General features: G+C 41.3%; 1 protein-coding gene across 1 annotated transcript in view; it reads right to left on the reverse strand.

The window, feature by feature from the left end:
- Positions 1–15,694, reverse strand: part of MARCH4 (membrane-associated ring finger (C3HC4) 4, E3 ubiquitin protein ligase) — a 151,941-nt gene that overhangs the window by 42,779 nt on the left and 93,468 nt on the right.

A 15,694-nucleotide genomic window follows, 5' to 3' on the forward strand; every position in this document is an offset into this window, starting at 1 on the left:
GGGGGGGCTACACAGGCAAGAAGTGACTGGCTTACAAGCTTTCAAGAGGGAACCTAGATTCAGAGGGCATGAAGGAAGGTAGAATCTCCACTGAGTAGTATCTAATCTGTCTAGGCGGGGCTGATGAAATGAAATTCAGATGGGTCTCTTGTGATACAATAGTGAATAATTGTTATCAGGACTGCTTGTGAGGGTTGGAAATGTAAAGGTAGATGTTTTGTGGCAAGGAAGGGAGTGATTAACTATTCAGCCTAGGAGCGGAGGTCCCTGGGACCATGAAGGGAGAAGAGTGGAGAGCGGGACCCTACCCAGAGGAGTAGTGATGCCTGAGATGGAGGCAGAGATGATGATGTGGAGAGATGGAGCTGTTGGGGACTTTAGACAAAGAGAGGGAGAGGGGCTGTGTGCTGATGACCGGGGGGCAGGCTTGTACTGTATACCCTTTGGTTGGTAGATGATGCATGGAGGGGATTGTAACCATAGCAATGAAACGATATATGATAGGATGAATGTAAAACTAATGTTCTCCCATGTAAACTATCACATAATTCACAATAAAACATTTAAAAAAAGAAGATGGAAGGAATACAAAGAGTCAAAGTACTAAAAGACATGGTCATGTTTAATCATTACAGGAGGTAGTATATAATCAAGAGCCAATGATACTGAAGGATTCCAAGTACAGTGAAGGCATTATCAAAGAAAAGGCTCTAGGAATTGATGGAATACAAACTGAAATCTTTCAACAAACTGATGAAGTACTGGAGGCACTCACTCATCTATACCAAGAAAGTTAGGAGACAGCTACAGTGGAAGAGATCCATATTTGTGCCCATTCCAAAGAGAGGTCACCCAAAGGAATGCAGAAATCATCAGACAATATTATTAATATCTCATGCAAGTAAAATTTTGCTAAAGATAATCCAAAAATGACTGCAAATGTACACTGATGGAGAATTGTCACAGGTTCAAGCAGGACTCACATGAGGATGTGCAATGAGAGATATCATTGCTGGCATCAGATGGATCCTGGCTGAAAGAAGAGAGTACCAGAAAGATGTTTACCTGGGCTGCACTGACTATGCGAAGGATTTCAATTGTGTGGATTATGACAAGCTGCGGACAACATTGCAGAGAATGACTTTTTCGGGAAAATTAATTGTGCTCATGAGAAACCTGTACATAGACAAAGAGGCAATTGTTTGAACACAAGGAAACACCGAATAATTTAAAATTTGGAAGGGTGTGTGCCAAGGTTGTATTCTTTCACCATACTAATTCAATCTATATGCTGAGCACATAATCTAAGAAACTGGATTATATGAAGAATGATGTGTCATCAGGGCTGGAGAAAGACTCATTAACAGCCTGTGATATGCAGATGATACAACTATTTGTTGAAATCAAAGAGGACTTAAAATATTTACTGATAAAGATAAAAGATCACTGCCTTCGGTATGGGTTGCATCTCAATGTAAAGAAAACAAAAATTCTCACCACTGGACCAATAAACAACTTCCATATAAATGGAGAAAAGGTTGAAGTTGTTTTGATCGGATCAACCATCAACACTCATGGAAGCAGCAGTCAAGAAATCAAATGATGTAATGCATTAGGTAAATCTGCTGTACAAGACCTCTTTGAAGTGTCCAAGAGCAATGATATCACCTTGAGGACTAAGGTGAGCCTGGCTCAAGCCATGTCATTTTCAATAACCTCATATGCATGTGAAAGTTGGACAGTGAATAAGGAAAACTACAGACGTATTGATACATTTGAGCTATAGTGGTGGTGGAGAATATTGAAAGCACCATAGACTGCCAAAAGAACAAACCAATCTGTGTTGGAAGAAGTACAGCCAGGTTGCTCCCTGGAAGCCAGGATGGCCAGATGTCATCTCTCATACGTTGGCAATATTGTCAGGAGGGACTAGTCCCTGGAGAAGGATATCATGTTTGGTAAAGTGGAAGGTTGGTGAAAAAGAGGAAGACCCTCAACTAGATGGATTGGCACAGTGGCAGCAGCAATGGGCTCAAGTGTAGCAATGATTGTAAAGTTGGCCCAGGACCAGGCAGTGTTTCGTTCTGTTGTGCCTAGGGTCATTATAAGTCAGTTCTGACTTGATGGCACTTAGCAACAAAAGAACTTACTAGCCCACAATTTGCAGTTATTTAAATGTTTTAAAAGGAGTTCTGGTAGTGTAGTGGTTACGAATCGGGCTGTGAACCACAAGGTCAGCAGTTCGAAACTACCAGCTGTTCCGCGGGAGAAAGATGAGGTATTCTGCTCCTGTAAAGATTTACAGCCTCAGAAACCCTGTACAGGGTCGCTATGAGTCGGAATCGACTCCACAGCACACAGCCACCACCACCAATGTAGATAATATTGTTTCTAAACCTACCTTCTCAAACATTGATCAAATTTCCTTCCTTCCTTTCTGTGTCAGTCTTAAAAAAAAATTGGAGGAAGAAGCTGGGAGAGCCTAGAAGACTCATCATCTTCTTTCAGCAGGACACTTGGATTCTACAGGCCTGTGAGAGGTCAATGTATCCAGAATCAGGATCAAGAAGAATATTTGTAGATGTATCACTCTGAAGACTCCAAGTACCTAAAGCCTTAAATATCAGTTATTTCCCCTACAGGGTGGAGCTGATGTATATTGGGTGGATAAGAATGGGCACGCAAGTAGAAAAGTTTCATTGGGATTGTGAAGGAGAATAAGGAAGGATGCTAAATAAAGTTGTTGTTGTTGTGTGTTGTGGAGTCTGTTCCGACTCACAGCGACACTGTACAGGGTTTCCGAGGCTGTAAATCTTTACAGGAGCAGAAAGCCTCATTTTTCCCTTGCAGAACAGCTGGTAGTTTCGAACTGCTGACCCTGAGGTTCACAGCCCAATTCGTAACCACTGCACTACCAGACCCCTAATGTCCACCCTAGGTAATCTCTATGAGGATGGATACTTGATTTGATAAGAAAACTAAAGAGCTCTCTTGTACCATTCTCTGGATTCCACATATCTGAGGAACCAGTTCCTCAGTAACACTTATTTTAAACACATCTTCCCAGACTTTATGAGTACAAATCGGGCCACTATATTGATTATCTATTCGTTTAGCTGTGCTATGGGCTGTTGGGCAGCAAAGGAGGTGTACAAATAGGGCCATTACATAGGAGGAAAAAGCTGGGAGAATCTAGAAGATTCTAGTATCTTAGCCCTGCAGGACACCAGCAATGATTTCCTGATTCTACAGACTGTGAGAGTCCCATGTATATTGGTCTCGGGATCAAGAAAAATAACACCTCATTAAGACATCTTGCCAGCCAAGGTTTTCAAGGAGGGATGAATAGGAGAGGGTGTGACTCTGCTGCCCAGAGGATGATAAAGCCAGCTTCCCCTCTTATCTGTGGGAGGCACGTTGATTGGCAAGATGACCTTCAAAGATCTCCATGGCCCTGGAATCCATTCTTGCTACACAGATGACCCAGTCTGAATGCTCTGTGTATTGTGTCAGGTTGTGTCTGGGCAGCTCTTTGTTTTCTGGCTGGTGCACTTTCTGGTCAATCTTTTGTTCTACTACCTGTATCCAAGGCATTTACCATCTCCCCTTCTCAGTCTGACCATGCCCTGTCTTCTCACTTCCTCTCTTCATGGCAACAAAGCCAAGCCTTGGCTCTCAGAGAGGAAGGGTATATCAACACGGCAGAATAAAATAAAGAATTGTTGCAAGGTAATTTGATTTTAAAAACAAAGAACTCTATTACTAAGTTGGGGGAAAAAAAAAAAAAGATTTAAAGCTTTAATGAGCTGTAGTTATCTGCATTAAATCCAATTTACCACATAATTATTTCTAGCTCTACTCTCAAACCAGAAGCTTACTTTTATAAACACACACATACACTCAGAAGTGTGTAGCCTACCTCTATCCTTCTTCATGAAAAAATTTCCAACCTTCCTGCCTATCAACTCAAAATAATAATAATAATTATTATTATAATGCAAAAACAACAAGGAAAACACAGAGATCAAACCAAAACCTCCAATGTTTTTCTCTTCCTTTCTTTTTTCATTTCACAATAATTATTTTATTTCTGCAGTGTGTTTCTCACTATAATTTAACTGGCATAAGACAAATGTACCTATTTGCTCTAACTGCTTCTAAATTTACTCAACTGGTACTAGAAAGAAAGACTTAACCTTACAATAATTGAATTTAAATAACATCCAATTCTATGAAGTCAAACATGATCTGCATAATAAACAAACCAAATTATGTGATGGTTGGTGGAAAGAAAGGTCGTATTTTATGTGTATCTATATTTCTAACAACCTAAGTATGCAATATACCTCACATTGGTCTTTCTAGATAACTCATCATCACCATCACATCATTTATCAAAGAGCTAAAATTAAAACCTGAGCTGCCCTCAGTCCTCAGACTAGCTCAAAATGAAAACATCATTTAGACAAACTTGAAGGACAAAAGTGGGCTATTTGCATACAGCAGGCTGGGCATGTTTTCAAAGGTTCAGGCAGCCAGGCTGAAATTCCAAAGATGCCAGATAACCATGTTCTCTTTGTTTCTTCACAGAAATCAGGCCAAGTAGAGGCAGAAGTCACCAGGCAAGTAAAGGGGCAAATCCTCACTGGCCCTATGACCAGCCCATGGCCACCTTCATTCCTGCAAAATCCCTGAGATTGTTATTTGAAGAGATCATAGTAAAACACTCTAACAACCACTTTAATTAATATCTCATTCAGTATGTTAAGAGATATAGCACATGTTGCAAGTGCAAACAAGCTGTGATGAGGTGTTACTTCCCAAATGTTCTGAAACACAACCTTAAACACGTAGAACCAACTCTATGTTGAGGCAGGCTCTTAGAAAACAAAAAACAGGGTATTTCTTGGATGCCCATCCCAGACCTGCTGCTTTCTGGCTGGGTGATATTGGTATTAAGCTCTCTAGCCCTCAGTTCCTTGGGTCTCAAAATTTAACTCACATATGACACATGTGAGAAAGCAGTTAAATTTGCAAGGCTCCAATCAGAGAAAACAGTTCGCCCTTGACTACTAACTGAAAGGTTGATGGTTCGAATCCACCCATTGGTATCATGAAAGAAAGGTCTAGAGGTCTGCTTCCATTAAGATTGTTGTTGTTAGGTTCCATCGAGTCAGTACACACCCATAGTGACATTATGCACATAAGAACGAAACACTGCCCGATCCTGGGCCAACCTCACTACTGTTGCCACGCTTGAGTCCATCGATGTTGCCACTTGGCCAATCCATCTCACTGGGGGTCTTCCTGTTTTTCTCTAACCCTCCACCTTACCAAACATGATATCCTTCTCCAGTGACTGGTCCCTCCTGACAATATGTCCCAAGTATGAGAGATGAAGTTTGGCCATCCTGGCCTCCAAGGAGCACTCTGGCTGTACTTCTTCCAAAAGGGATGTATTGGTTATAGCCAATAAAACGTTACAGAGAAGTTCTACTCTGTAACATACAGGGTTACCATGAGTCAGAATTGACTTCCCAGCAACAGGTTTGGCTTTTGGATGTTAGGCCTTGGTCTTTGGTTCTCAGAATTTAACCTACATATGACACATCTGGGAAGCTTGTCAAAATTGTAATTCCATAGGTGGTAGCAGCAGAGATTCTGATTCCAATCTTAGTTGCTTGAAGCAAAACTTGGCACTTACTCATTTTGTGAAGTTCTGGGCCAGATATTCTTCAGTAAACTTTTGCCTTCTACATCACTCTAAGATTTATGTATACATAGATAAAAATAAAAGGCGATAGCTAAAATTTATTGAGTACTTACTATGTGTCAAGCATTACACACAGGTTTAGGCTGTTGGATTTAATTCCTGGTTCCTCCACTGAGGGGGTACAGGGTATTGTACAAGTTAGTCTAGCTGGGACTCCAATAGATTAACTAGCACAAATTAATCTAGTACTTCAGCTGTTTTTTCTGCTTCTCTTCTATCTCAGTTACTGAACACATGCTTATCAAGACCTAAGTATTTGACATGCATGAAATCAGGTGTAGTATGGATAGTGGTGTTGTGGACCCAAGTACCTGGGTTTGGAATCCTTGCTCTGCTGCCTCTCAATACCAGTATGAACCGGTGCAGGTTTCCTCTGAAGCAAAATGGAATCAATGATGCGTCCCGCCTCCTTGGAGTCTCTTGACGATTAAATGAGATGATACATTGTGGAAAAATACTTAGAACACGGCCTAACACATAGTCATGCTCATTACGGTGTCATTATATATTGCCTTTTATGTATTCACCTGCCCTTACTCAGTTTCTTTATGTCTTAAAAGAGAAGGCAGGCAAAAGATGCTGGCTTTCTGTGGAGATGCTGTTTGGTATCTTAGCAAGCACCTCACTTGGCTGCCTTGTAAATGAAGCTCATCAGTCTCAAGCCTATGAGAGGTTAAGCTGCCTGGGAGTCTAGATAATGAGTCTAGTTGATAACAGTAGATGAAGGCCAACAGTCTCCAAGTGCGGCTAACAGGGGGAGGGAAGACTAAAAGAGATTCCACTGCTGCCTCAGCATTTATTCTTTAGAAACTCACCCTCCTCAAGCTTGCGTTCATCACATGTTCATGTTCCTACCTCCTACTATGAAGATAAATGAAAAGACACTACGTTGTAGCTTGTGGGACCATTGGTTAAACACTGGGCTACAAACTGAAAGGTTAGTGGTATGAACCCATCCAGAGTCCCTCAGAAGAAAGCCCTGGCCATCTGCTTCTGAAAGGAGGCTTTGGAAATCTTATAGAACATAGTTCTATTCTCCACACATGAGTTTCTATGAGTCCAAAATGATCTGCCAGCAACGGGTTTGGGTTTGTTTGTTCCAGGACTTTGAACCATTTCTTCCTGTTCACAACGAACCGGAATCTATAAAGTATGGGTGGATTGGGACAATAACTGGAATGGGAAAAATTACTGATTGATGCCCTACTAGACACTTAATCTTCCTCTTAGAAAACAAGGGCAGCATGCACATTGCATAACACCCAAATCTCTTAAATGATATAATTGTAAACAATGGCGCCCGTCTCAAAGATGGCAGCCAACAAAAGCTTTGAATATGTGTCGCTGTCCATGGTTCTGGCAACAATTCAGTCTCCCTATTTCCGAGTCTCCTATTCTAGGGCTTTGACTGTAATTGTTTCCTTACTAGTTATCATTCCAGTATATCCACATTTTACAAATTTGGGTCTGTTCTGATTTCATTGCATCGGTCATGGTTGAACCAATTCAAGTCAGTTCAGAAGCCTAGTTTGTTCATTTTAATGGGTGTTAACAGGCTCCCCTCCTATTTCCATCTTCCTCCGTTCAAGCTTGTGTGTCTGTGAAGCCAACTAAGGGCTTTGTGAGACCCCCTGGAAATGCAGGAAGGGAGAAAAAGGGAAAGCAGGGTGAAGATGCTAAAATGATTGACACAATAGAGAATTGAGCAAGGAAAGATGAGAAGGAGAGGGAAAAAGATTTTGCTCTATATTTTCCTCTGCTCACTTTATGAAGTTATTACAACCAACGTTTAAATCGCATATTTCTTCCTTTTATTTATTTTAAGTTTTTATTGTGAATTGAGTGAAGGTTTACAGGGCAGATCATTAGGTTTACATTCAACAAATCATATACTTTGTTTCATTACAATGATTATAATCCCCTCCATGTACCATCAGTTAACAGTATTTCTCTCTATTCATTTTAGTTTTTTTAAGCACTCAGAAATGTATCGTAAGTTAAACCACCAAAGGGCACATTCTGCAAGGCTGCCTCTGGCTACCAGCTCTCAGTCCCTCTCTTTCCATGAGTCTAGAGTCCTCAGCTGCTCCCTCTCTCCATGGCCCCGTCTCTACCTTCATCTCAGGCTTCTTAAAATAGGTGCATAATTCTTTCATAATATGTGCCCTGTACTTCTTTGTAATCAGCTTTGTTCAGATTATATTTCCTTTAGGAAAGTAATGACCTTTTCTAGGGTAGTGCAGTGAGCAACACAAATAGGAAAAATGTACAGGCCTCTGTCTCATGTTCAGAGTTCCGAAAAGTTGGTACTACCTCCCTGTGGGATTGATGGCAGTGCTTCTTTCTCACCAGGTGATACCCATCTGAGAGATGGCTCCAAACTCAGCCCAGTTCCTTTCACACCTCTCACTAAGGCATACTATTCCTGAAATCTTGGCTCCAGTTCCCTGTCAGGAATAAGCATGCTAAGTAGAATTTGAATTACTATGGTGTGTGAATAGACTTGGGTCTGTTGACTCCAAGCTTCTGCAAAACTGCTCCAAGTGGCTGTAACTTCTGTCGTTTTGGCAATTTACTTTCTATTTCAAAGAATTTTATATTCCTTACTTCTGGAACTGGGAGTAAAGGGTGGTCTTCAAATGTTCTTCTATTTGTCAACTTCTGGCCAATCTGCCCACTCCGAATCCTGAGAGATGAGTTCTCTTCTATATAGAGAGGGCGCCAGGGAAGGGAGACCCGGAGCCTCCCGCTGTCCTCTTTCAGATCCACATATGAAAGACAATACAGGCAAAGTCATATTTCATAGGAAAGTCCTGCTTCTACACAATGGGATTGTGTAGCTCTATTTCCCTCAAAAAGAGTGAGACTGGAACTCACCATGTCCATTGAGGGATTCTCAGCCAGCTTTGTCTGAGCACTAACTCTCTACCCTGCTGTTGAGAATTCAAAATGACGCTTCCAGGCACCTGCCCAGGAGACCCTCACAGACCAGGACACACTTTCTCAATTTCATCCAGATTCTCAGAGTTTGCCATGAGTGGCTGACATTAAAATATTGCCATCACCAGTTGGTGTCAAGCCAACTCCAACTCATAGTGACCTCATATATGTCAGAATAGAACTGTGTTCCATAGCATTTTCAATGGGTGATTTCTCAGAAATAGTCCACTAGATTTATCCACAAGAAATATGAGCCATAACATGAGTAGATATATGCACGCCAATGTTCATAGCAGCACTATTTACAATAGTAAAACGATGGAGACAGCCTGAGTGCCCATCAATGGAAGAATGGATAAACAAACTTTGGTACATGCACGCAATGGAATATTATGCTGCAAGCCACTGTATAACATGGGTGAACCTTGAGGACATTATGCTGAGTGAAATCAGTCAGTCACAAAAGGAGAAATACTTCATAGGACCATTATTGTAAAAGCTTAAGAAAAAATAACCATACTAAAAGGGGGAAAAAAATCTTTGCTGTGGTTACTGGGGTGTATGGAGTGGGGTGAGGGGAGGGAGGGGAAGGTGGAGCACAGGTCAGGGAATAGATACAGGATAGTTTGGGTACTGCAGTGGCAGGGGCATACACAAGTGGGAGGGGAATGGAAGAACAAGGTGGATGGGAGAACATTTAGGCAGGTTTGCATGGGCTAAATGGGACAAAGGTAAATAATGATGTATGCTCAACCTTGGAACAACAGGGCTCTGGTATATAGGGATTGAGGCATGGTTTGAATGGGTAAAAGAGGTGAAATAATGTTAAGATGCTTGGCTGTCTTGAATTTTGCTTTCCCTTGCTTACTATTCTAAAATAGACCCTTGAGGGGGAGAGACAGCGATAGCCAGAAATATCACCATAAAAAGCTTGTAAGTCTGTGTTCTGCCTATAACTGATTGGAATACCTAAAATAGGGCTAGAACTTGCCCAGTGAAGAAGGCTTCCAGTGGAGCCTTTGCATTGCATAAGACCATTCATGGACTCCTGATTCCTATCCAGAATCTTCTGAGGAGGGAAATTTCCACTTGAAAGGACAAGCAGACCAGCCTGAAGTGGCTAGAAGAACAAAAAATACTTCTTGAAAGAAAGACCAGCAGGAAAAATCAAAAACAATAATGGCAGTCTGACTGATTACTACAAGAACAGGCAAGTTGTTCACCCGGAAGCCATCAAGGCAGGCGGTCAGATCCCCTCAGGGCAAACCCTCTTCTAAGACTGAGACTCAAGAGGAATACATGAGCAGTCATGTGGTCTTACTGGCAACCATGCTGGTCTAACAATAAAGGGAAGTGGGGAGAAATCAGCAATGAAGTTGTGAGCTAAGTCTGACCATGTTCAATAGACTCCTGTCAAGCTGGGTTGAGATCTGGTTGGCCAGCAGTATGGTAAAACCTGGGAACTCCTGGGCCCAGGGACAGGGACATGGCCACAGAGGACTAGAGCAGAGAGTGAAGCATCCAGCTGATATGAAGTGAGGGGAGATGCACAAGAACACCCATACTTGCAGATAGTACCCACTTGACCTGGCTTCAATGGCTGAATGATCAGAACTCAACTAGAGGAAGAAAGAAGAGGAAAAAAAGAGTAATCCATTACAACTTGATGAACTTGACCTATACTTATGAATGTAGTAGCTCAAAATAGGGAATGAATCTTTACAGTGAGGATCATTTCCACCCCCTAAGTACACAGGATTGACAACTTAGACATTGGCTACCCAAAATAGGGGGTTACAAAGGCATGAAGTGACTGGCTTGCAAGCTTTCAAGAGGGAGCCTAGTTCCAGAGGGTGCAGGGGAAGGCAGAATCTCCACTGGGTGCTTTCCAACCTGTCTGGACAGGGCTGGTGAAAGGAGATGGGGATAAGAGTCTTGTGGTTCAATAGTGAATAACTGCTATTATAGCAGACATGTATTCCCCTTGAGTCTCAGTCTTAGAAGAAGGTTTGCCCTGAGGAGACCTGACCGCCTGCCTTGATGGCTTCCGGGTGAACAACTTGCTTGTTCTTGTAGTAGTCAGTCAGACTGCCGTTACTGTTTTTGATTTTTCCTGCTGGTCTTTCTTTCAAGAAAGACTGACTGTGAGGGTTAGAAATGTAAGGGTAGACGTTTTGTAACAAAAGGAGGGGAGTGATTGACTTTGCAGTCCTGGAGCAGAGGACCCTGGGACCATCAAGGGAGAGGAGCAGATTGCGGGACCCTACCCAGAGAAACAGTGATGCCAGAGATGGAAGCATAGATGATGACGTGGAGAAATGGAGCGGTTGGGGACTCTGGACTCAGAGAGGGAGAGGGGCTGTGTGCTGATGGCCAGGGGGCGGGGACAGGCTTGTGGGCTGTACCCTTTGGTTGTTTGATGATGTATGGAGGGGATTGTAATCATTGCAATCACACAAAATACGATAGGATGAATGTAAAACTGATGTTCTCCCATGTAAACTATCACATAACTCAGAATAAAAACTTTAAAAAAAAAAAGTCTTTCTTCTGAGATGTGTCTCGATGGACACTAGCCTCCAGCATTTGGTTAGTAGCTGAACATGTTAACTAATGTGGTGCACATGTAAAATATTATTTTTTAATTTACATTTTACCTCTTATGAAAGAAAAAAGACAGAAATGAATGTCAGATAAACTTCTCTTGAACACAGAGAACCTAAAGTGACTGGAAGAAATGAAGAAGTAAAAGAGCTGAACAGAAAATTTCAAAGGACTGCTCAAGAAGACAAAGTCAAGTATATAATTAAATGTGAGAAGACATGGAGTTACAAAAGCACAAGGGAAGAACATGCTCAGAATATTTCAAACAAAATGAACTGAAGAAACAATTCAAGCCACTGGTTGCAATATTGAAGGATTCAGGAGGTAGTATATGATCAAGAGCCAGAAGTCCAAGTGGCACTGAAGGTATTAGCACAGAACAGGCTCTGGGCATTGATGCAATGCAAACTGAAAATTTCCAAGTGATGCAACACTGAAGACAGTCACTCATGTATGTCAACCGATTGGAAGAGGTCCATATTTGTGCCCATTCCAAAGAGAGATGACCCAAAGGAATGTGGGAATCATCAAACAATACCATTAATAGCACATGAAAGTAAAACTTTGTTCAAGATAATTGAAAAATGGCTGCAACAGTACATTGACAGGGAACTGCCAGAAATGCAGGCTGGATTCAAGTGAAGACATAGAATTTGGGATATCATTGCTGACATCAGATGGATCTTGGCTGAATGCAGAGAATACCAGAAAGATGTTTAATTGGTTATGCAAATATGTTCTACTGTGGATCTTGACAAACTATGGCCAACATTGTGGAGAATGAGTATGCCAGAACAGTTCACTGTGCTCATGAGGAATCTGTACATGCACCAAGACGCAGTTGTTCAAACAGAACAAGGTACACTGAATGGTTTGAAATCAGGAAAGGTGTGTGCCAGGGTTATATTCTTTCTCCATACTTATTCAATCTCTATGCTGAGCAAGTAATCCGAGAAGCTAGATTATGTGAAGAAGAACATGGCATCATGATTGGAGGAAGATTCAGTAATAAACTATGATATGCAGATTATACAACCTTGCTTACTGAAAGTAAAGTGAACTTAAGATCAAAGACCGCAGTCTTCAGTATGGGTTGCACCTCAATGTAAAGAAAACAAAAATCCTTACCACTGGACCAATAAATAACATCATGATAAACGGAGAAGAGATTGAAGTTACCAAAGACTTTATTTTGCTTGGATCCACCATCAACACTTAAGGAAGCAGCAGCCAAGAAATCAAATGACAGACTGCATTAGGTAAATTTTCTGCACAAGACCTCTTTAAAGTGTTGAAGAGCAAAGATGTCAGTTTGAGGACTAAGGTGCGCCTGACCCAAGCCACAGTATTTTCAATAGCCTCATATGAATGTGAAAGTTGGACAATTAGTAAGAAAGTCCATAGAAGAACTGATGCATTTGACTTATGGTGTTGGAGAAGAATATTAAAGGTACTATGGCCTGCCAGAGAACAAACAAATCTGTGTTAGAAGCAGTACAACCAGAATGTTCCTTATAAACCAGCATAGCCAGACTTCATCTCTCCTACTTTCGACATATTATCAGAAGGAACTAGTCCCTGGAGAAGGACATTATGCTTGGTAAAAGAAAAAGAGGGGGACCCCCAATGAGATGGATTGGCCAAGTGGCACCAGCAATGGGCTTCAGTGTAGCAGCAATTGTGGGGGTGGTGTAGGATCCGACGATGTTCCATTCTGTTGTGCACAGGGTTGCTATGAGTCGGAGCCGACTCGACAGCACCTAACAACAACAACATGGACAAAATGTTGAATTATGCAGAAGGTATCAAAAGAAAATGGAAGGAGTCACTGTGCCTAAATGAATGGGTCAGTGCTCAACCATTCCAAGAGGTAGCACATGATCAAGAACTGATGGTACTGAAGGAAGAAGTCCAAACTGCACTGAAGGCCTTATCAAAAGCAAGGCTCCAGGAACTGATGGAACACAAAATTGAAATCCCATGACTTGTCAGTCAGTTTATCATACTGTGGTGGCTTGCATGTTGCTGCGATTCTGTGCAATTGGTATTTTAAATACCCATGGTAGACAGGTTTCAGCTGAGCTTCCAGATGAAGACAGATGAGGAAGAAAGAGAGACAGACTACTTCTAAATATTCAGTCACTGAAAACCTTATGAATAGCAGAGGAACACTGTCAGCACCAGAATATTGAATTTTGAAACATGGTGAAGAGCACCAGAATATTGTCAGATATAGTGACAGAAGATAAGTCACTCTGGTTGGAAGGCACTCAAAATACTGCCGGGCAGGAGCTGCCTCCTCAAAGTAGAGATGACTGTGACGATATGAATGGAGTAAAGCCCTCGGGACTTTCATTTGCGGATGGGGCACAACTCAAAATGAAGAGAAACAGCTGTAAATATCCTTTGATAATTGGAACATGGAATGTACAAAGTATGAATCTAGGAAAATTGGAAATTGTAAAATATAAAGTGGAACATCAATATTCTAGGCATTAGTGTGTTGAAATAGACTAGGATTGGCCATTTTGAATCTGACACTCACATGGTTTACTATGCCGGGAATGACAAATTGGTTCTTTTGCTGGTTTAGCAAGTCAGGCATTGTCTTCTGGGAGGGTGGGTAATGCCAAACATTCTGTTATGTTCTTTTTCTAAATGTCAACATTTCCCCAGATTTTTGTCAGGGTTTGCAAGGTCTCACAGTTCTCAGACTTTCGGTTAAGGTTTGCAAGGCCCCAAGGTCTGTTTCCTAACAACAAAGACTAGGTATTGCAGAGCACTTCATTGTGCTCATGAGGAACCTGTACATAGACCAAGACGCAGTTGTTTGAACTGAACAAGAGGTTATTGAATGGTTTGAAGTCAGGAAAGTTGTGAACCAGTGTTGTATCCTTTCACCATACCTATCCAATTAGTATGTTGAGTAAATAATCCAAAATAATCCAAAAAACTGGATTATATGAAGAGAAATGTGGCATCAGGTTTAGAGGAAAACTCACTAACAGTCTGCAGTATGTAGATGATATAACCTTGTTTAAGTGAAGACAACTTGAAATACTTACTAATCAAATATTACAACCATCAGTATGGATTGCACCTCATTGCAAAGGAATAAAAAATCCTCACAACTGGAATAATAAACAACATCATGATAAATGGAGAAAAAACTGACATTGTCAACACTTCATTTTGCTTAGATCTACAAGCAATACGCAGGAAGTAGTAGTCAAGAAATCAGACAGCAGATTGCATTAGGCAAATCTTCTGTAAAAGACCTCTTTAAAGTGTTAAAGAACATGCTGTCAGTTTGATGACTATGCGTGTGAAAGTTGGACAATGAATAAGGAAGAATGTGGAAGAACTGATGCATTTGAATGATGATGTTGGTGAAGAATACTGAAAGTACCATGGATGACCTGGATTGGCACAGAGGCAACAACAATGGGCGCAAATGTACCAATTGTGAGGATGTTCTAGGACCAGACAGTGTATCATTCTGTTGTGCATAGGATCTCTTTCTATGAGTTGGAACTGACTTGACAGCATCTAAGAACAGCAACACCCTCTTTCAGTCAAGAAGTGGTTGAGCAAACAATCAAGTTTTGCTATTTTCAATCATAGTCTGGCATTTGGTAACTGTCATAGACTGAATTGTGTCTACCAAAATATGTGTCAGCTTGTTTGGGTCAGGATTCTCAGGGGTTTGGCAGTTATGTAATGATGTAACGTGGCAGTTATGCGATAATTCTCCATGATGAGATCTTAGGTGACAAAGGATGGGCTGCAATGCCCTGATGACAACCTGATCTGATGTAAGAGAGTTTCCCAGGGGTGGCCTGAAACATCTTCCATTTTACAAAGATTAAAGGACAGAGAAGTTATCAGAGAAAGAAGGATCTGTTACCACCAAGAAAGAAGAGTCAAAAGTAGAGTTTGTTCATTGGACTTGATGTTCCTTCACTGTGAAGCTCCTAGAGCCAGGTGAAGATTAGCCACTTCTTGACTGAAAGAGGTTGTTGCCAACATGCGTGAAGAGCTCCAAGAAATGCCAGGTATACAGATGCTGAAAGGAGCAAGGACCTTTCCCCAGAGCCAACAGAAAAAACCTTCCCTAGAGCTAGGACTCTGATTGTGGACTTCTAGCCTTCTAAACTGAGAGAATGGATTTCTGTTTGTCAGTGTCTTTCACTCATGGTATTTCTACTAGATAACTAAGACAGTGACCAAAGTCCATCTTCTCTTCACCTTATTATTCATGATCACTTAAAACTTTGTTCCCCTTAGTCATCATCTATTCATGTGTTTTTAAATTCTACTCTCATATCATTGATCACTTCAATCACTTTCTAGACCTTCACCAGCCTCTTAAGTTTT

Source organism: Chrysochloris asiatica, unplaced genomic scaffold (assembly GCF_000296735.1).
Source record: "Chrysochloris asiatica unplaced genomic scaffold, ChrAsi1.0 scaffold00110, whole genome shotgun sequence".
In the NCBI taxonomy this organism is placed as follows: Eukaryota; Metazoa; Chordata; class Mammalia; order Afrosoricida; family Chrysochloridae; genus Chrysochloris; species Chrysochloris asiatica.